The sequence below is a fragment of the Saccostrea echinata genome, unplaced genomic scaffold (assembly GCF_033153115.1).
Source record: "Saccostrea echinata isolate AGI-Se365-2 ecotype Australia unplaced genomic scaffold, CSIRO_AGI_Sech_v1 ptg000033l, whole genome shotgun sequence".
Lineage (NCBI taxonomy): Eukaryota > Metazoa > Mollusca > Bivalvia > Ostreida > Ostreidae > Saccostrea > Saccostrea echinata.
In genome coordinates this window covers 35,635,617-35,655,874 of record NW_026889782.1, presented here as the reverse complement: position 1 = coordinate 35,655,874, position 20,258 = coordinate 35,635,617, and the positions used below count along the sequence as shown (strand labels likewise).

General features: G+C 33.3%; 1 long non-coding RNA gene across 1 annotated transcript; it reads left to right on the top strand.

Annotated features, from left to right (window-relative positions):
- Positions 1-3,535: 3,535 nt before the first annotated feature.
- Positions 3,536-5,817, top strand: LOC133199253 (uncharacterized). The gene is made up of 3 exons (XR_009722779.1): positions 3,536-3,664; positions 4,872-4,951; positions 5,692-5,817. It is a non-coding gene; the product is annotated as an uncharacterized LOC133199253 (long non-coding RNA).
- The last annotated feature ends 14,441 nt before the right edge of the window (positions 5,818-20,258 follow it).

Genomic DNA, 20,258 nt, shown 5'->3' with positions numbered 1-20,258 from the left:
GGAATTTCATTGTCAACATTGCAACACAGAATTTTGAGAAAGATCATGAAAATTGAAAATGAAGTTGTTTATTCTGTAATATAAATATTTGCAAATACTTTTCTTAGATGAACCTATTGAAGAGAAAATATGTTCAATTCTGTATGAACTTATTAGGCCTGAGGGGGTCAGAGGTTATTGCATCACACTGCGAGATGATATCTTGTCTACATATTTCTGTCATGGTGCAACTGGTTTTGTAAAGTTCTTCTAAGTTAATAGCGATGAAAAAGATAAAATAATTGAAACATATGGAATTGTTTCCATCAACACGATCAACAGATGTTCAATAGATCTTTTTAAGGTGTGAAGAATGTTTTGTGTATTTTAATTAGCCTAAAATTGCACTTTTTAACCTGAAATTCTTTTGTTATGTAAACTAAAACAGCGATACCACCTCTTTTGACTTCAAATATATTAAGAACTCATAAAATAGTGAGATTATTCTCAGTAGCGATCATTGTTCTTTCATTATAAACAGATAATTCGTGAACCTGACTGATGACACATGAACCTTAACAAAATCATTTAATTTAATTGAAATGACAATTAGGGAATCAAAAGTAAATAATGTGCACTGCAAAAGGGGAAAAAATGTCAGTGGCACGCCAGATTAAATCTTGTGCATTCTTGTTAATATGTAGACGATGTAAGGTGTGTTTTTACTACCAAAGGCTTAGATGTTTGAGAATTGGAAGCAGATTCGGAACACTAATTTTAATTAGTTTAAACTTTGTAAGACTGGACATTTTTAGACTATACAAAAATTGTTATTTTACCTTCTTAACTTTAGACAGGAAATGTTTTAACAAAAGTATAATAATATATAGTTATGGAATTGGTATGAGGGAAATGGCAAATTTATGGTTCTCCGAGGAGGAAAACTTTTTCCCGAGGGGGTGAAACCCCCGAGGGAAATAGTTTCCTGCCACGACGAGCCATAAATTTGATGTTTCCCTCATACCCATTCCAGAACTGATTTATTATACGGAAATCATAAGAGTTTTATAAACTATAGACTCAGGCATTTTTTAAAACGATATAGGTTGAGGCATTTAAATAATCACAAATGCATGTTATTCAAATTTTGTTAAATATCTAATGCATCTGAATACCGAGGAAAATAAAATTATTTTAATTAAAAAAATTATTTCACAGACATTTCAAAGGATTACCGTTGTCTTCATTTTTCTACAATTCTGGTTTAGTATCACTATGATTTTGACCTGGCATATCGAAATGTTTTGACGTCATAGTTTCATTGTTAATAACATTACGTCACAGACTAAAGTTTCCTTGAACGCTCCACCCACTGTTCATTTTAATTGGTTAAAATTACTAATAAACATTCATGAGGGAGTAGTCCCAGGGAGTAGCTCTGATTTTCAGGAATTAGTCCTCAGATGAGGGAAGTAGTATCTTCTCAGTTTTATGGTATTAGTTTTATATAGAGTAATTAAGTAAAGGTATAATAATGATAAATATTCCCCACAAGTCAGTAGTGATAAATATTCCCCACAAGTAAGCGGTTGTAGTCTGTCTGTCTCTCTGTCAGTATATAGCTCTACTGGATGAAGACCAGAAGAGCTTATGCGTTACTTAGGTGTCCATTGTTCGTCCTTCTGTCTGTCCTTTTGTAAATAATTTTTAGCTCGCCTGAGCCGAAGGCTCAAGTGAGCTTTTCTGATCACATTTTGTCCGGTGTCCGTCTGTCTTTCTAGCTGTCTGTCTGTCTGTAAACTTTTCACATTTTCAACTTCTTCTCAAGAACCACTGTCAGCTAATTTCAACCAAACTTGCTACAAAGTATTCTTGGGTGAAAGAGATTCAAGTTTGTTCAATGAAGGGCCATGACCTCTTTCAAGGGGAGATAGTTAGGAATTAGTGAAATAATAATGGCATCATTTAAAAATCTTCCTCTCAAGAACCACTGAGCCAGGAAAGATGAAACTTAGATGGAAACATCCTCAATTAGTGTAAATTCAAGTTTGTTCAAATCATGACCCCCGGGGGTAGGGTGGGGCCACACAGTGGGGGATCAAGTTTTTACATAGAAATATATAGGAAAATATCTTTTAAAATCTTCTTCTCAAGAACAGCAAAGCCATGATTGGTCATATTTATATGGAAGCATCCTCAGGTAGTGTAGATTCAAATTTGTTTAAATCATGACCCCAGGGAGTAAGGTTGGGCCACAATGGGGGATCAAAATTTCCTAGAAATATATAGGAAAATATCTTTAAAAATATTCTTCCTAAGAACAGAAAAGCCATGATTGGTCATATTTATATGAAAGCATCCTCAGATAGTGTAGATTCAAATAATGACCCCCGGGGGTAGGGTGGAGCAAGAACGGGTGATCAAACTTTAGCATAGGAATACATAGGAAAATTCTTTAAAACTCTTCTTCTCAAGAACAGCAAAGTCATGATTGGTCATATTTTAATGGAAGCATCCTCAGGTAGTGTAGATTTAAGTTTTTTTCAAGTCATGACCCACAGGTGTAGGGTTGGGCCACAACAGGTGATCAGAGTTTTTCATAGGAGTCAGTATATGTATAGGAAAAAACTTCTTCTCAAGAACAGCAAACCCATGATTGGTCATATTTATACGGAAGCATCATCAGATCGTTTAGATTTAATTTTGTACAAACCATGACCCCCAGGGGTAGGGTGGGGCCACAATGGGGGATCAGTGTTTTACATAGGAATATATAGGAAAAAATCTTTTTGGCAAGAACAGAAAAACCATGATTAGTCATATTGATAATTTGTTCAAATGAGGGCCCCCGGGGGTAGGGTGGGGCTACAATGGGGAATGAAATTTTTACAAATGAATATATAGGAAAAAATCTGCGCAAGAACATCAAAGCCTTTTGTTATATTGATATTGAAGCATCATCAGGTAATTAAAATTCAAGCCCCCCCCCCCCTTTGAAGTGAACTGATTTTTGCTTTTTTCTTAGCCAATGTGCTCAGGTGAGAGATGTGGCCCATGGACCTCTTGTTTTTAAAATGCTACTCCTCCTACAGTTTTGGTCTGATAACAATATAACTTGGCACACAGGTAGACAACACTAAGCAACATAATTCTGTATATCTGTTTTGGATTTTGATCAACAGTGTTGCCATGGTTACAAAAAACAAAAAATAGAAATTTCTGTAAAATACTTTCAAAATGCTACTTCTCCTACAGTATTGGTTTAAATACAGTATAACTTGGCACACAAGTAGACAACACTATGATACTTAATTCTATTTATTGCTGTTACAAAGTTTCAATCCAAGTATTACTTTTCTCTTCCTTTGTTATAAGTACAACCCAGTAGAGCGACTGTGAGTCTCATCAGAGACTTCTGGTTTTTGAGCATCTTTTTTCTAGGAAGACTAAGTTTCTAGGAAGATATTGACCTTAAGTTGAGTTGACGCTTTTTCTCTTTGAAGATTAAAGATTTGGGGACAATCAAAAATTAAAGTGGCTGAAGTCATGGAGACCCAATCTCAGTTCACAGGGAATACCACGGACTGCAAGGAAGGACATTGGAACTGGCTTATGTATTCCAATTTTGATTGCAGTTGATGAAAGATGTCGTACTTAGGGAAACATTAGATGAAATTACTTTGAAGTAAGACTTTATTATACCCTGCAAAGTTCAGTATATATACATAATATGCTGTAAACCAACTTTAACTTGCCTACAAGAAAGATCTGCAAGATTCGCAACCTTCACTACTTGCAAATATTTCTCATCAGGTGCCATGCATAAGTTGTGACAGTGTATTAGAATGTTTCCTTAGAGCTTTGTGAAAATTAATGGTCACTGTTGCAGATGGATTTCAATAAAGTAAGGAATCCTGAATAAAAATTGTCAGGAATAATAGTTGGTTTATAGAATACATACTACAGTAATAAGAGTACAGTTGAACTTCGGTATCTCGAACACTGATATCTCGAATACCATGTAAAATATGGTATTCTAGTCCCAATCACTTATTATTAAGAATTTTTCCCTCAGTATCCCAAATCTTCCAGATATCTCAAAGTTTTTTCACAGTCCCGTCTAGGTCAAGATAACAGGGTTTGACTGTCAGGGTTTGACATTAACGAGTACTAGTCTTGTCGAACTGTCTTTCAGAAGATTCTAAAAATGTATTTTTGTTGCATTTAAAATGAGTGATAGGTTAGATAAGGAGTAGTTTTCATTAGGAAAAATATCTACCTAAGTGAAAAAAGGAATACCTTAACATGCTTACTGCAATTCAGATTAAGCAATTAAGAGTGTCAGAATTACATAGGAAGTGTTATTTTAATTGTCCATGTACTTCTAATAATTCTATATTGTAAATTTAAAAGCAAGATATTCTTTTGTTTACTACAAATTTATAATATTTACTTGCAAGAACTTTAATAGAGAAATAAGATTTTTTTCTTAAGGTTTTGTTAAATGTTAGAGCTCTTACTGAAAAATTCTAATTGTACACAACAATAAGTAGATTTTATCCAGCATTTATTACACTAAGACCTACTTTTAAAACGTTGTCAACATGGTCAGTAGTACTTGATATTATGGAAAATTGGTGATTTGCAGTACTCTATACAGGACTTTTTTCACCCCATGTTATTTTTGCCCTTTCACACTTGCAAACAATTTTGCCCCGTTTTAAAATTGGTCAGTCACAGTTCTGTTTAAGAAATTATACATACTGTGTTCTTTGAATTTACCCCGTTTTAAAATTGCACACCTGTGAGTAGGCCCAAAGGGGCGAAAATAAAATGGGGGGGGGATTTCCATGTATACAGTTTATTCCTACTAATCTGTCTTTAACTTACAGATACCCCTAGTTTGTCAACTTCTAGCCAAGATCCTACAGGTTAGTTGAATTGGAGAACAGATGTACACACAGTAGAAAGGGTAAGTAGACCTTATAAAAAAGATCACTTGCTTCAAAATAATAAATTAATTTAATTGAAAGTAATTTCCTAACTTCTCAAAAAACACAGTTTCCCCCAAAACTTGGATAAATCCCTGTGGAATGAAATTGAAACTTGATCTGTACCGTATATACTAGCCTATAAGTCGGTCCACCTATAAGTCGGTTGTATTTATTAAGCTTAAATTAGAGGGATTGACCCACTAAATTACCAATCTTGTTAAAACTTGCGTATAAGTCGGTAAAGAGTTTTGGACCAAAGTTTAACTCCCAAAAAACCAACTTATAGGCAAGTATGTAAGGTAATTCATCAAGATACACACACTTATCAAAAAAAGCTCATTTTCTGCAAGCATTTAGGAAAAAAGTGCAGAAAGCCAAGTGGGAGAGACTGACAGACAGACAAAGCGACTAATGCTCTAACCACTGCATCACTTGAGCTTATTGACAGAGTAAAACCTTACTGTAGAAAGAACAAATGATATTATTTTCCCTTACCCGGTATTATTTTTTTTCTTTTTGTAAAACCTTGAACCTCAGCCCAATTTGGTTCAACTAGAATAAATACAGTCACAACATTGAAATGAATTCAAAGTTATAACTTACTACAGAATGCAGAATTTCTAAACCCCTCATAATTTTTATGGAAATTGTAGGTTGTAATTTTTGTTGATATTTCTTACATTGCTTTAAATGCTCATGAATGATGCTTTCTTTTCAGATATTACCTGAAAACATCAAATGACGGGGAAAAAAGAAGACTGCCTATTTCAGAGATATATATTTTCACAGTATCATCACCCATAGCACTACGATCAAAAATTAAAAATGACATTAAGGAAGAAAAAAAATGAAGAAACTGATCAAAAAGAAAAGAAGTTGGAAGAGTTTCGAATATTATGTCTGAATATTCTGTCAACAACACCATAGATCTGGAGAGGGATTTTTTTGCCTAATAATTTATATTAATGCATGTACATTTATTTTTTAATTCTTTTTTATATATAGTGTTGCCTTTTTTTTCATCAAGTGTACATGTTACTTTTTTAGCTCACCCAAACTTAAAGCTCAAGTGAGCTTTTCTGATTGAAAAATGTCTGGTTTCTGTCTGTCCATCTGATGTGTGTTGTCTGTTAACTTTTTACATTTTTGAATTCTTCTCTAGAATCACTTGGACTATTTCAACCAAACTTGCCTCAAAGCATCCTTTTATAAAAGGGGAAAAAGTTTGTTCAAACGAAGAGCCATGCCCTCTTTTAAGGGGAGATAATTAAGAGTTCATGAAAATTTGATGGATTTTCTAAAGTCTTCTTTTCAAGAACAACTTGGCTGGAAAATGTTAATGTTATGTGAAAGCTTCCTGATTTAAGGGTGTTCAAATCGTGTGTGGCCACAACAGGAGATCACAGTTTTACACATGGGAATATATAGGAAAAATATTTATTTTCTTCTTGTAAAGAATAACAAGGTCATGATTAGTCATATTAATATGTTGTAAATCATCCTCAGAGCAGATTTAATTTTTCCAAATAATGGTCCCTGGGGGTAAAATGGGACTACAACTTGTTGGCCCTCAGGAGTAGAATAAGGCAACAAAGGGGATCAATATTTCAAGGTGAAATGTATGACGATGATATTTTTTGAAAAATAATGTAGAAAACACCATGCCAACACTTCTTTTGAAACATTCCCAAGTTATGTGGATTCAAATTTTCTTTAAATTATTGTTCCCAGTATTAGAGTAAGCTAGAATCTGGAAGCATTTTTTTATTATTCAATGAGTGTTTTCCCCTTCTGCAGAACAACATGACCTTCTTAATCAATATTGAAGCATCCCCAAGATATGTGGATTAAAGTTAGGGTATTATGGGTCATAATTCAGTGTGAAAATAATTGCATAACATTTAGTATGAAAAAGGTCAATCAACATTTGACTTAAAAAGATTGTATTGCTAATAAGGTCATTGCATCCATCATAGAATTTGCAAATTGCTGACTTTAAACAGGGCTGTTGATATCCTTGTATCATCAACTTATATGTCAATAGCTTGCCCCATTTTAAAGATTGTTTATTGTCTGTAGAGCATGCTCTTGTATATCAAATCAACTTGAAGACATAAACTCCATACATGTATGACAGAAGTTATAAGAAGGAAATTTGTGTATTGCCAATTCACTAATTGTAGTTTAATGCAAATTTGATACAGATTTAATCAATTATTAATCCACAAGTTTTCAAAACTTTGATTTAACTGTGTGTTTACTGTACATGTACCACAATACTTCCATCATGTTTACAACTTTACATGCAGATCAGAGGGAGGGGTGTTCATATTATAATACAAAGCTGAAGCAGGTTATGCATTTTTTCAGCAATGTGGCAACCATCACATCTTGTGTAACACAACAAAAAGCTTATTGTTTGGATATTAATAATTATTTAAAATTGCAAGAAAAAGGACTGTAAATGTTTAGAGGTTTATGTGCAGCAATATATACAAAAAAATTGTCTAACAATGTTTACTCTTTGTTGTTTGTGCTGTACTGGTATGTACTTTTGTATTGAAGCATGAGAAATAAAAAAAAATTGTTGATTTAAAGACAAGAAGGTTTTGGAAAGTCATGGAATTAGTGTTTGAAAGGTCCGTATGAACTATGTTAAGTGTATATATATTTGTATTTTTGTCAAATCAGAGTACATATTTCTTCAGAAAACTCGTCGAAGTTAATATTATTTGATGCAATTTAACAAATCATTATATAATTTACTTTCAAAAGTAATGCATTATTTTCATAAGTTCAGTAATGTTTAGCACTTTGATAGAAACAATTGTAGAAGAAGATTTATCATATTATATTTGGAATTTTAAAGAATTTTTAAATCTGCGAAAATAATTCCTTGTCTTAATACATACATGTATGTACAAATCCTTTCATGTTGAAATGACAATGCAAAGAAGGGAATAAAACATATGTATGTACACTTATGCTTTCTTATCAAACTTGGTTTTTGTGGAAGGAGAAAGGTTGATGAAATAATATCTTAAAGATGCATATCAGTCCTTTAAAATTTTCAGTGAAATATTTTGACTTGCATGTTACCAGACATGATATATTAATAATGAATGCGAGGTTACAAACCTTATAATTCTTTATTTGAAGATAAAACTAATGACTTCCATTGTAATTGTCATACATCCTAGCACTTTCTTGTGTTAAAATATATAGAGGAAAGGGGGAAATCTGTCTTTAAAAAGGAACATATTGGACATTTTCGGTTTGGTGAACATGTACATATCTTGAGTATGGGGCGTATTATGCACCAAAAATATTGCGTAGTATTTAAAGCTGAACACGCTTCGTAAAAAGAATCTGTCCGCCATATTCGATTGGACTCTCCCTATATCTGAGGGCCCCTATATATAGAGCCGCTCACTGGTCACTGTTCAGTGTATTCAATTGTCACTGGTGTAGACGGACGTATGCTATACAGCACTTGGTGGCCACAAAAATAACTGCTTCTTCTAATGCAAGAGAGTAAGATACCAAGGAGATTTACAACAATTGCACAGGTCAGTGCAGTATACAAACAAACACAAATATACGTAATTGCAATAAAATGTAAACAAGAAAAGTTAATTGCCTTGAAATAGTTAAATTAAGCTACCCGAGGTAGGTAAATAAAGCTACGGTAGGTAATTTTGAAAACAATTCATGAAAAAATCTTGGAGATGTAGTTTTTCTGTGCAATTTCAAACAAAGTTCTAAAAGTTTTGGGGCTATATACAACTATTAATTTGTGACCAAACAGTTTACTTCTTGAATGAAATAACTAAATCAAATAATCCCAAGTATAAATATATTATTAGTCATTTATTTGTGATTTTTTTGTCTTTTTAAAATAAAAGGCAAAATTGTGAAAAGTTAATTGCCTTGAAATAGTTAAATTAAGCTACCCGAGGTAGGTAAATAAAGCTACGGTAGGTAATTTTAGCTACGTAGCTAAATGTACTGATTGTACTGGACCTGCTACCCATTGTTATTCGCTCATATAAAAATCAGAATAAAAATAATTGCAGTAATTCTCATGTGCACTTAACCAGGCCAGGATTCAGCTGACCAGGTCCCAGAGCTCTAAACTGCTTCTTTTCCACCTATGTATCATATCCAACACTGGGAAACTGACCGCCTCACCAAGAACAACACTAGGACTGTGTATCTTTACAAAAAGGTATCACAATGCATCTCGGAACCTCAGAAAAATATATAACAATGTATGATACGAGGGCCATTCAAAAATTATGCGGACTTGTAGCACAGAAAATAAATTTGACGACAAAATCAAGCAAAAAGTCATAAATAATATAAAAGAATCTTTTTATATATGATCATCAGAATTTCATATCAAAATATTGTAAATTGGTATCAATTTCAAGTGATTTAACAGAACATCTTATGAAGTCACGGCGCAGTAAAACCTTCAACGTCACAGGCATTTAAAAAAATGGGAGCTTTCATTTTCTCAATATTTTCCCTTAGTATTTGATACTGTATAGTTTGGGTTACCTTATCCACTCAGAATAAAGATCCATATACCATTTCTGATTCAACTTAAAAACTGTAAAACTATTATTGTGTGTTTTAGTTTGTGTTAAACCCCAAAACTGCAGATATTTCTGAAGTAAATTAAGTTTGACGTCGGTCGATCTCAATTACATTCTTTACAGTCCAGAACTCCAGATCAGCGTTTTGTCAATGAACTTCACACCCCGTGCACCAAAGATTTTTGCTCGTACACCAAGACAAAAACAAATGTTTGATTAAATTTAAAACTTGCTCAATCCAGAAAAATTGTTCAAAGTCTTGGGAAAATTGGGAAAAATTGTTTATTTAATGATAAAAACTTGACATATAAACCATGTAAATAAAACCACAAAATAAGGAGTTTGTTTGTCTGTTGTTTAACGTCCCTCTTGAGAATGTTTCACTCATAAGGAGACGTCACCACTTGCCGGTGGAGAGCTGCAAATTTTGACCTATGCTGATCGGCACTTAGGGTCATTGAGCAGTGAGGGATCTTTTTCATGCCAGCACCTACTGTGACACGGTACCTCGATTTATCATCCCAAGGACCGGTCTCCACGTCCCACAGTGGGATTCGAACCTGTGATGTAAGGATCAACTCCTTACTCCGCAACTCTAGAGCAAACACTCTAACCACTGGCCACTGCGCCAGGGGGGCGACCAAAACAAGGAGTAAAATGCTGTTTCTCTACACCTCCTCACCAATTCTCCATTGGAGTTGGTGCACTCCATCTAGTATTACATAATGGAATCCCAAAATGCAATGCATATTGGCAGGAAATACAAAACTCCCAAGAAATCAATGTCCAAGTAGGATATAAAAATAAGTTATTAAAGATATTTTTAAAAAAAACTTTTCGTGTGTGTAAAATACCTAATTTAAGTTATTTTTCTGATAACCTGTTTGCATTATGCCCCTGACTTATAAAAAAAACTATAATGGCAAAACTCGACAAAAGTTAAATTTCTTTTTCCAGATATTTTGTTGAAAAAGAAGTGATGAAATTGATGAATCCACATTTTTTTCCATTTTGATAAAATGTGAAGTTAGGGAGGAATGACATAAAATAACTAAAAACAAGTTATTTTTTATTGAAACTTTTTTGGAAAGATAAGGTGTTTGAGTTACTAATGCTGGGAAAAAGTAGGTCATAGCAAAGAGAGGTAACTCATTGTGACAAAAAAATAACTCATTTGAGTTATTTTTGACAATAGCTTGTTTGCATTATGCCCCTGACTGTTTATGCAGATACTATTATCATGATAATTTTAAATTATATTCTCATACTCAGGTAGGTAAATTACTGAAATTTAGAGCATATGTGATATGTTTCTGCTAGGAATACCGGTATGGGAAACTGCCCAATCACGTATGCTTGTTATGCCCCAACCTCCCCCGATGATATCCACCTTGACATTTGTTAAAAATTTAATTAGTGTTGCAATACATTTTAATTTCTTTACCTTATTTTATACTTTATTGCCTGACACCACGTGCCTCAGGCAGTATAAGGATTAATTTTTCCAAGATCCGAAACTAACCGATCATTCTTAATGAACTAGATTTTGTGCAAGCTGATTTACAACGGAATTTGTTACCTGCATTTAAAGAAAAACAGTTTGCAGAAGAAAGAATCATATTACTGATGCAAATTAATGATGTGTTAAATTCCTTCAGTTTTTTGCATGCACATGTTCATTCTTTGCAGTTCTTTGTATGGACATGTCCATGTAACATTTTTTCTGCATTTCTAAACTACTGGATCAGTCCATTTGCCTTTTACGAAAGGGGTGACACAATCATTTCGCGCGAAACGTCACATGTATATTATCTTCGCGCCTTTTTCTTGGATTGTTCTATTGAATGGGTGTGATAACTTCTATGGAAATAAATAAAGTTTATTCTTTTAACCTGATTCTTAAGCTTCAGATTTTTTATTAACAGTAAATTTATCTCATTTTTGAAAAGAACACATTGTATATGGGCAGGCAACACTAAAGCAATGGATTTGCTGATTATTCTCACTATTTATCCTATAAGTGGACTAGTCCAATCATAAACAAACTCCCTCCACCTAGTAAATGGGACATCCCTTCTTGATTCAGTATGTTTTCCACCTTTTCTTTCAATATTACATTTATTAATAATGTACGTTACAAGGTTAGGCTTTTAAAAAAGCTTACAAAGTCAGTAGCATATTATTTCATGCTTTAATTGTGATGAACTAGGTTTCCTCTTAATCAGGCCAAATAAAAAAATATGTGTGGTTCCGGTTACCCGACCGTCCCTATTTTATACCCCCGACCCTAAACTTTTTTTTGGGCAATTTTCATATTTTTTCCGGAATTTCATTGTCAACATTGCAACACAGAATTTTGAGAAAGATCATGAAAATTGAAAATGAAGTTGTTTATTCTGTAATATAAATATTTGCAAATACTTTTCTTAGATGAACCTATTGAAGAGAAAATATGTTCAATTCTGTATGAACTTATTAGGCCTGAGGGGGTCAGAGGTTATTGCATCACACTGCGAGATGATATCTTGTCTACATATTTCTGTCATGGTGCAACTGGTTTTGTAAAGTTCTTCTAAGTTAATAGCGATGAAAAAGATAAAATAATTGAAACATATGGAATTGTTTCCATCAACACGATCAACAGATGTTCAATAGATCTTTTTAAGGTGTGAAGAATGTTTTGTGTATTTTAATTAGCCTAAAATTGCACTTTTTAACCTGAAATTCTTTTGTTATGTAAACTAAAACAGCGATACCACCTCTTTTGACTTCAAATATATTAAGAACTCATAAAATAGTGAGATTATTCTCAGTAGCGATCATTGTTCTTTCATTATAAACAGATAATTCGTGAACCTGACTGATGACACATGAACCTTAACAAAATCATTTAATTTAATTGAAATGACAATTAGGGAATCAAAAGTAAATAATGTGCACTGCAAAAGGGGAAAAAAATGTCAGTGGCACGCCAGATTAAATCTTGTGCATTCTTGTTAATATGTAGACGATGTAAGGTGTGTTTTTACTACCAAAGGCTTAGATGTTTGAGAATTGGAAGCAGATTCGGAACACTAATTTTAATTAGTTTAAACTTTGTAAGACTGGACATTTTTAGACTATACAAAAATTGTTATTTTACCTTCTTAACTTTAGACAGGAAATGTTTTAACAAAAGTATAATAATATATAGTTATGGAATTGGTATGAGGGAAATGGCAAATTTATGGTTCTCCGAGGAGGAAAACTTTTTCCCGAGGGGGTGAAACCCCCGAGGGAAATAGTTTCCTGCCACGACGAGCCATAAATTTGATGTTTCCCTCATACCCATTCCAGAACTGATTTATTATACGGAAATCATAAGAGTTTTATAAACTATAGACTCAGGCATTTTTTAAAACGATATAGGTTGAGGCATTTAAATAATCACAAATGCATGTTATTCAAATTTTGTTAAATATCTAATGCATCTGAATACCGAGGAAAATAAAATTATTTTAATTAAAAAAATTATTTCACAGACATTTCAAAGGATTACCGTTGTCTTCATTTTTCTACAATTCTGGTTTAGTATCACTATGATTTTGACCTGGCATATCGAAATGTTTTGACGTCATAGTTTCATTGTTAATAACATTACGTCACAGACTAAAGTTTCCTTGAACGCTCCACCCACTGTTCATTTTAATTGGTTAAAATTACTAATAAATATTCATGAGGGAGTAGTCCCAGGGAGTAGCTCTGATTTTCAGGAATTAGTCCTCAGATGAGGGAAGTAGTATCTTCTCAGTTTTATGGTATTAGTTTTATATAGAGTAATTAAGTAAAGGTATAATAATGATAAATATTCCCCACAAGTCAGTAGTGATAAATATTCCCCACAAGTAAGCGGTTGTAGTCTGTCTGTCTCTCTGTCAGTATATAGCTCTACTGGATGAAGACCAGAAGAGCTTATGCGTTACTTAGGTGTCCATTGTTCGTCCTTCTGTCTGTCCTTTTGTAAATAATTTTAGCTCGCCTGAGCCGAAGGCTCAAGTGAGCTTTTCTGATCACATTTTGTCCGGTGTCCGTCTGTCTTTCTAGCTGTCTGTCTGTCTGTAAACTTTTCACATTTTCAACTTCTCAAGAACCACTGTCAGCTAATTTCAACCAAACTTGCTACAAAGTATTCTTGGGTGAAAGAGATTCAAGTTTGTTCAATGAAGGGCCATGACCTCTTTCAAGGGGAGATAGTTAGGAATTAGTGAAATAATAATGGCATCATTTAAAAATCTTCCTCTCAAGAACCACTGAGCCAGGAAAGATGAAACTTAGATGGAAACATCCTCAATTAGTGTAAATTCAAGTTTGTTCAAATCATGACCCCCGGGGGTAGGGTGGGGCCACACAGTGGGGGATCAAGTTTTTACATAGAAATATATAGGAAAATATCTTTTAAAATCTTCTTCTCAAGAACAGCAAAGCCATGATTGGTCATATTTATATGGAAGCATCCTCAGGTAGTGTAGATTCAAATTTGTTTAAATCATGACCCCAGGGAGTAAGGTTGGGCCACAATGGGGGATCAAAATTTCCTAGAAATATATAGGAAAATATCTTTAAAAATATTCTTCCTAAGAACAGAAAAGCCATGATTGGTCATATTTATATGAAAGCATCCTCAGATAGTGTAGATTCAAATAATGACCCCCGGGGGTAGGGTGGAGCAAGAACGGGTGATCAAACTTTAGCATAGGAATACATAGAAAAATTCTTTAAAACTCTTCTTCTCAAGAACAGCAAAGTCATGATTGGTCATATTTTAATGGAAGCATCCTCAGGTAGTGTAGATTTAAGTTTTTTTCAAGTCATGACCCACAGGTGTAGGGTTGGGCCACAACAGGTGATCAGAGTTTTTCATAGGAGTCAGTATATGTATAGGAAAAAACTTCTTCTCAAGAACAGCAAACCCATGATTGGTCATATTTATACGGAAGCATCATCAGATCGTTTAGATTTAATTTTGTACAAACCATGACCCCCAGGGGTAGGGTGGGGCCACAATGGGGGATCAGTGTTTTACATAGGAATATATAGGAAAAAATCTTTTTGGCAAGAACAGAAAAACCATGATTAGTCATATTGATAATTTGTTCAAATGAGGGCCCCCGGGGGTAGGGTGGGGCTACAATGGGGAATGAAATTTTTACAAATGAATATATAGGAAAAAATCTGCGCAAGAACATCAAAGCCTTTTGTTATATTGATATTGAAGCATCATCAGGTAATTAAAATTCAAGCCCCCCCCCCCCCCCCTTTGAAGTGAACTGATTTTTGCTTTTTTCTTAGCCAATGTGCTCAGGTGAGAGATGTGGCCCATGGACCTCTTGTTTTTAAAATGCTACTCCTCCTACAGTTTTGGTCTGATAACAATATAACTTGGCACACAAGTAGACAACACTAAGCTACATAATTCTGTATATCTGTTTTGGATTTTGATCAACAGTGTTGCCATGGTTACAAAAAACAAAAAATAGAAATTTCTGTAAAATACTTTCAAAATGCTACTTCTCCTACAGTATTGGTTTAAATACAGTATAACTTGGCACACAAGTAGACAACACTATGATACTTAATTCTATTTATTGCTGTTACAAAGTTTCAATCCAAGTATTACTTTTCTCTTCCTTTGTTATAAGTACAACCCAGTAGAGCGACTGTGAGTCTCATCAGAGACTTCTGGTTTTTGAGCATCTTTTTTCTAGGAAGACTAAGTTTCTAGGAAGATATTGACCTTAAGTTGAGTTGACGCTTTTTCTCTTTGAAGATTAAAGATTTGGGGACAATCAAAAATTAAAGTGGCTGAAGTCATGGAGACCCAATCTCAGTTCACAGGGAATACCACGGACTGCAAGGAAGGACATTGGAACTGGCTTATGTATTCCAATTTTGATTGCAGTTGATGAAAGATGTCGTACTTAGGGAAACATTAGATGGAATTACTTTGAAGTAAGACTTTATTATACCCTGCAAAGTTCAGTATATATACATAATATGCTGTAAACCAACTTTAACTTGCCTACAAGAAAGATCTGCAAGATTCGCAACCTTCACTACTTGCAAATATTTCTCATCAGGTGCCATGCATAAGTTGTGACAGTGTATTAGAATGTTTCCTTAGAGCTCTGTGAAAATTAATGGTCACTGTTGCAGAAGGATTTCAATAAAGTAAGGAATCCTGAATAAAAATTGTCAGGAATAATAGTTGGTTTATAGAATACATACTACAGTAATAAGAGTACAGTTGAACTTCGGTATCTCGAACACTGATATCTCGAATACCATGTAAAATATGGTATTCTAGTCCCAATCACTTATTATTAAGAATTTTTCCCTCAGTATCCCAAATCTTCCAGATATCTCAAAGTTTTTTCACAGTCCCGTCTAGGTCAAGATAATAGGGTTTGACTGTCAGGGTTTGACATTAACGAGTACTAGTCTTGTCGAACTGTCTTTCAGAAGATTCTAAAAATGTATTTTTGTTGCATTTAAAATGAGTGATAGGTTAGATAAGGAGTAGTTTTCATTAGGAAAAATATCTACCTAAGTGAAAAAAGGAATACCTTAACATGCTTACTGCAATTCAGATTAAGCAATTAAGAGTGTCAGAATTACATAGGAAGTGTTATTTTAATTGTCCATGTACTTCTAATAATTCTATATTGTAAATTCAAAAGCAAGATATTCTTTTGTTTACTACAAATTTATAATATTTACTTGCAAGAACTTTAATAGAGAAATAAGATTTTTTTCTTAAGGTTTGGTTAAATGTTAGAGCTCTTACTGAAAAATTCTAATTGTACACAACAATAAGTAGATTTTATCCAGCATTTATTACACTAAGACCTACTTTTAAAACGTTGTCAACATGGTCAGTAGTACTTGATATTATGGAAAATTGGTGATTTGCAGTACTCTATACAGGACTTTTTTCACCCCATGTTATTTTTGCCCTTTCACACTTGCAAACAATTTTGCCCCGTTTTAAAATTGGTCAGTCACAGTTCTGTTTAAGAAATTATACATACTGTGTTCTTTGAATTTACCCCGTTTTAAAATTGCACACCTGTGAGTAGGCCCAAAGGGGCGAAAATAAAATGGGGGGGGGATTTCCATGTATACAGTTTATTCCTACTAATCTGTCTTTAACTTACAGATACCCCTAGTTTGTCAACTTCTAGCCAAGATCCTACAGGTTAGTTGAATTGGAGAACAGATGTACACACAGTAGAAAGGGTAAGTAGACCTTATAAAAAAGATCACTTGCTTCAAAATAATAAATTAATTTAATTGAAAGTAATTTCCTAACTTCTCAAAAAACACAGTTTCCCCCAAAACTTGGATAAATCCCCGTGGAATGAAATTGAAACTTGATCTGTACCGTATATACTAGCCTATAAGTCGGTCCACCTATAAGTCGGTTGTATTTATTAAGCTTAAATTAGAGGGATTGACCCACTAAATTACCAATCTTGTTAAAACTTGCGTATAAGTCGGTAAAGAGTTTTGGACCAAAGTTTAACTCCCAAAAAACCAACTTATAGGCAAGTATGTAAGGTAATTCATCAAGATACACACACTTATAAAAAAAAGCTCATTTTCTGCAAGCATTTAGGAAAAAAGTGCAGAAAGCCAAGTGGGAGAGACTGACAGACAGACAAAGCGACTAATGCTCTAACCACTGCATCACTTGAGCTTATTGACAGAGTAAAACCTTACTGTAGAAAGAACAAATGATATTATTTTCCCTTACCCGGTATTATTTTTTTTCTTTTTGTAAAACCTTGAACCTCAGCCCAATTTGGTTCAACTAGAATAAATACAGTCACAACATTGAAATGAATTCAAAGTTATAACTTACTACAGAATGCAGAATTTCTAAACCCCTCATAATTTTTATGGAAATTGTAGGTTGTAATTTTTGTTGATATTTCTTACATTGCTTTAAATGCTCATGAATGATGCTTTCTTTTCAGATATTACCTGAAAACATCAAATGACGGGGAAAAAAGAAGACTGCCTATTTCAGAGATATATATTTTCACAGTATCATCACCCATAGCACTACGATCAAAAATTAAAAATGACATTAAGGAAGAAAAAAAATGAAGAAACTGATCAAAAAGAAAAGAAGTTGGAAGAGTTTCGAATATTATGTCTGAATATTCTGTCAACAACACCATAGATCTGGAGAGGGATTTTTTTGCCTAATAATTTATATTAATGCATGTACATTTATTTTTTAATTCTTTTTTATATATAGTGTTTCCTTTTTTTCATCAAGTGTACATGTTACTTTTTTAGCTCACCCAAACTTAAAGCTCAAGTGAGCTTTTCTGATTGAAAAATGTCTGGTTTCTGTCTGTCCATCTGATGTGTGTTGTCTGTTAACTTTTTACATTTTTGAATTCTTCTCTAGAATCACTTGGACTATTTCAACCAAACTTGCCTCAAAGCATCCTTTTATAAAAGGGGAAAAAGTTTGTTCAAACGAAGAGCCATGCCCTCTTTTAAGGGGAGATAATTAAGAGTTCATGAAAATTTGATGGATTTTCTAAAGTCTTCTTTTCAAGAACAACTTGGCTGGAAAATGTTAATGTTATGTGAAAGCTTCCTGATTTAAGGGTGTTCAAATCGTGTGTGGCCACAACAGGAGATCACAGTTTTACACATGGGAATATATAGGAAAAATATTTATTTTCTTCTTGTAAAGAATAACAAGGTCATGATTAGTCATATTAATATGTTGTAAATCATCCTCAGAGCAGATTTAATTTTTCCAAATAATGGTCCCTGGGGGTAAAATGGGACTACAACTTGTTGGCCCTCAGGAGTAGAATAAGGCAACAAAGGGGATCAATATTTCAAGGTGAAATGTATGACGATGATATTTTTTGAAAAATAATGTAGAAAACACCATGCCAACACTTCTTTTGAAACATTCCCAAGTTATGTGGATTCAAATTTTCTTTAAATTATTGTTCCCAGTATTAGAGTAAGCTAGAATCTGGAAGCATTTTTTTTATTATTCAATGAGTGTTTTCCCCTTCTGCAGAACAACATGACCTTCTTAATCAATATTGAAGCATCCCCAAGATATGTGGATTAAAGTTAGGGTATTATGGGTCATAATTCAGTGTGAAAATAATTGCATAACATTTAGTATGAAAAAGGTCAATCAACATTTGACTTAAAAAGATTGTATTGCTAATAAGGTCATTGCATCCATCATAGAATTTGCAAATTGCTGACTTTAAACAGGGCTGTTGATATCCTTGTATCATCAACTTATATGTCAATAGCTTGCCCCATTTTAAAGATTGTTTATTGTCTGTAGAGCATGCTCTTGTATATCAAATCAACTTGAAGACATAAACTCCATACATGTATGACAGAAGTTATAAGAAGGAAATTTGTGTATTGCCAATTCACTAATTGTAGTTTAATGCAAATTTGATACAGATTTAATCAATTATTAATCCACAAGTTTTCAAAACTTTGATTTAACTGTGTGTTTACTGTACATGTACCACAATACTTCCATCATGTTTACAACTTTACATGCAGATCAGAGGGAGGGGTGTTCATATTATAATACAAAGCTGAAGCAGGTTATGCATTTTTTCAGCAATGTGGCAACCATCACATCTTGTGTAACACAACAAAAAGCTTATTGTTTGGATATTAATAATTATTTAAAATTGCAAGAAAAAGGACTGTAAATGTTTAGAGGTTTATGTGCAGCAATATATACAAAAAAATTGTCTAACAATGTTTACTCTTTGTTGTTTGTGCTGTACTGGTATGTACTTTTGTATTGAAGCATGAGAAATAAAAAAAAATTGTTGATTTAAAGACAAGAAGGTTTTGGAAAGTCATGGAATTAGTGTTTGAAAGGTCCGTATGAACTATGTTAAGTGTATATATATTTGTATTTTTGTCAAATCAGAGTACATATTTCTTCAGAAAACTCGTCGAAGTTAATATTATTTGATGCAATTTAACAAATCATTATATAATTTACTTTCAAAAGTAATGCATTATTTTCATAAGTTCAGTAATGTTTAGCACTTTGATAGAAACAATTGTAGAAGAAGATTTATCATATTATATTTGGAATTTTAAAGAATTTTTAAATCTGCGAAAATAATTCCTTGTCTTAATACATACATGTATGTACAAATCCTTTCATGTTGAAATGACAATGCAAAGAAGGGAATAAAACATATGTATGTACACTTATGCTTTCTTATCAAACTTGGTTTTTGTGGAAGGAGAAAGGTTGATGAAATAATATCTTAAAGATGCATATCAGTCCTTTAAAATTTTCAGTGAAATATTTTGACTTGCATGTTACCAGACATGATATATTAATAATGAATGCGAGGTTACAAACCTTATAATTCTTTATTTGAAGATAAAACTAATGACTTCCATTGTAATTGTCATACATCCTAGCACTTTCTTGTGTTAAAATATATAGAGGAAAGGGGGAAATCTGTCTTTAAAAAGGAACATATTGGACATTTTCGGTTTGGTGAACATGTACATATCTTGAGTATGGGGCGTATTATGCACCAAAAATATTGCGTAGTATTTAAAGCTGAACACGCTTCGTAAAAAGAATCTGTCCGCCATATTCGAT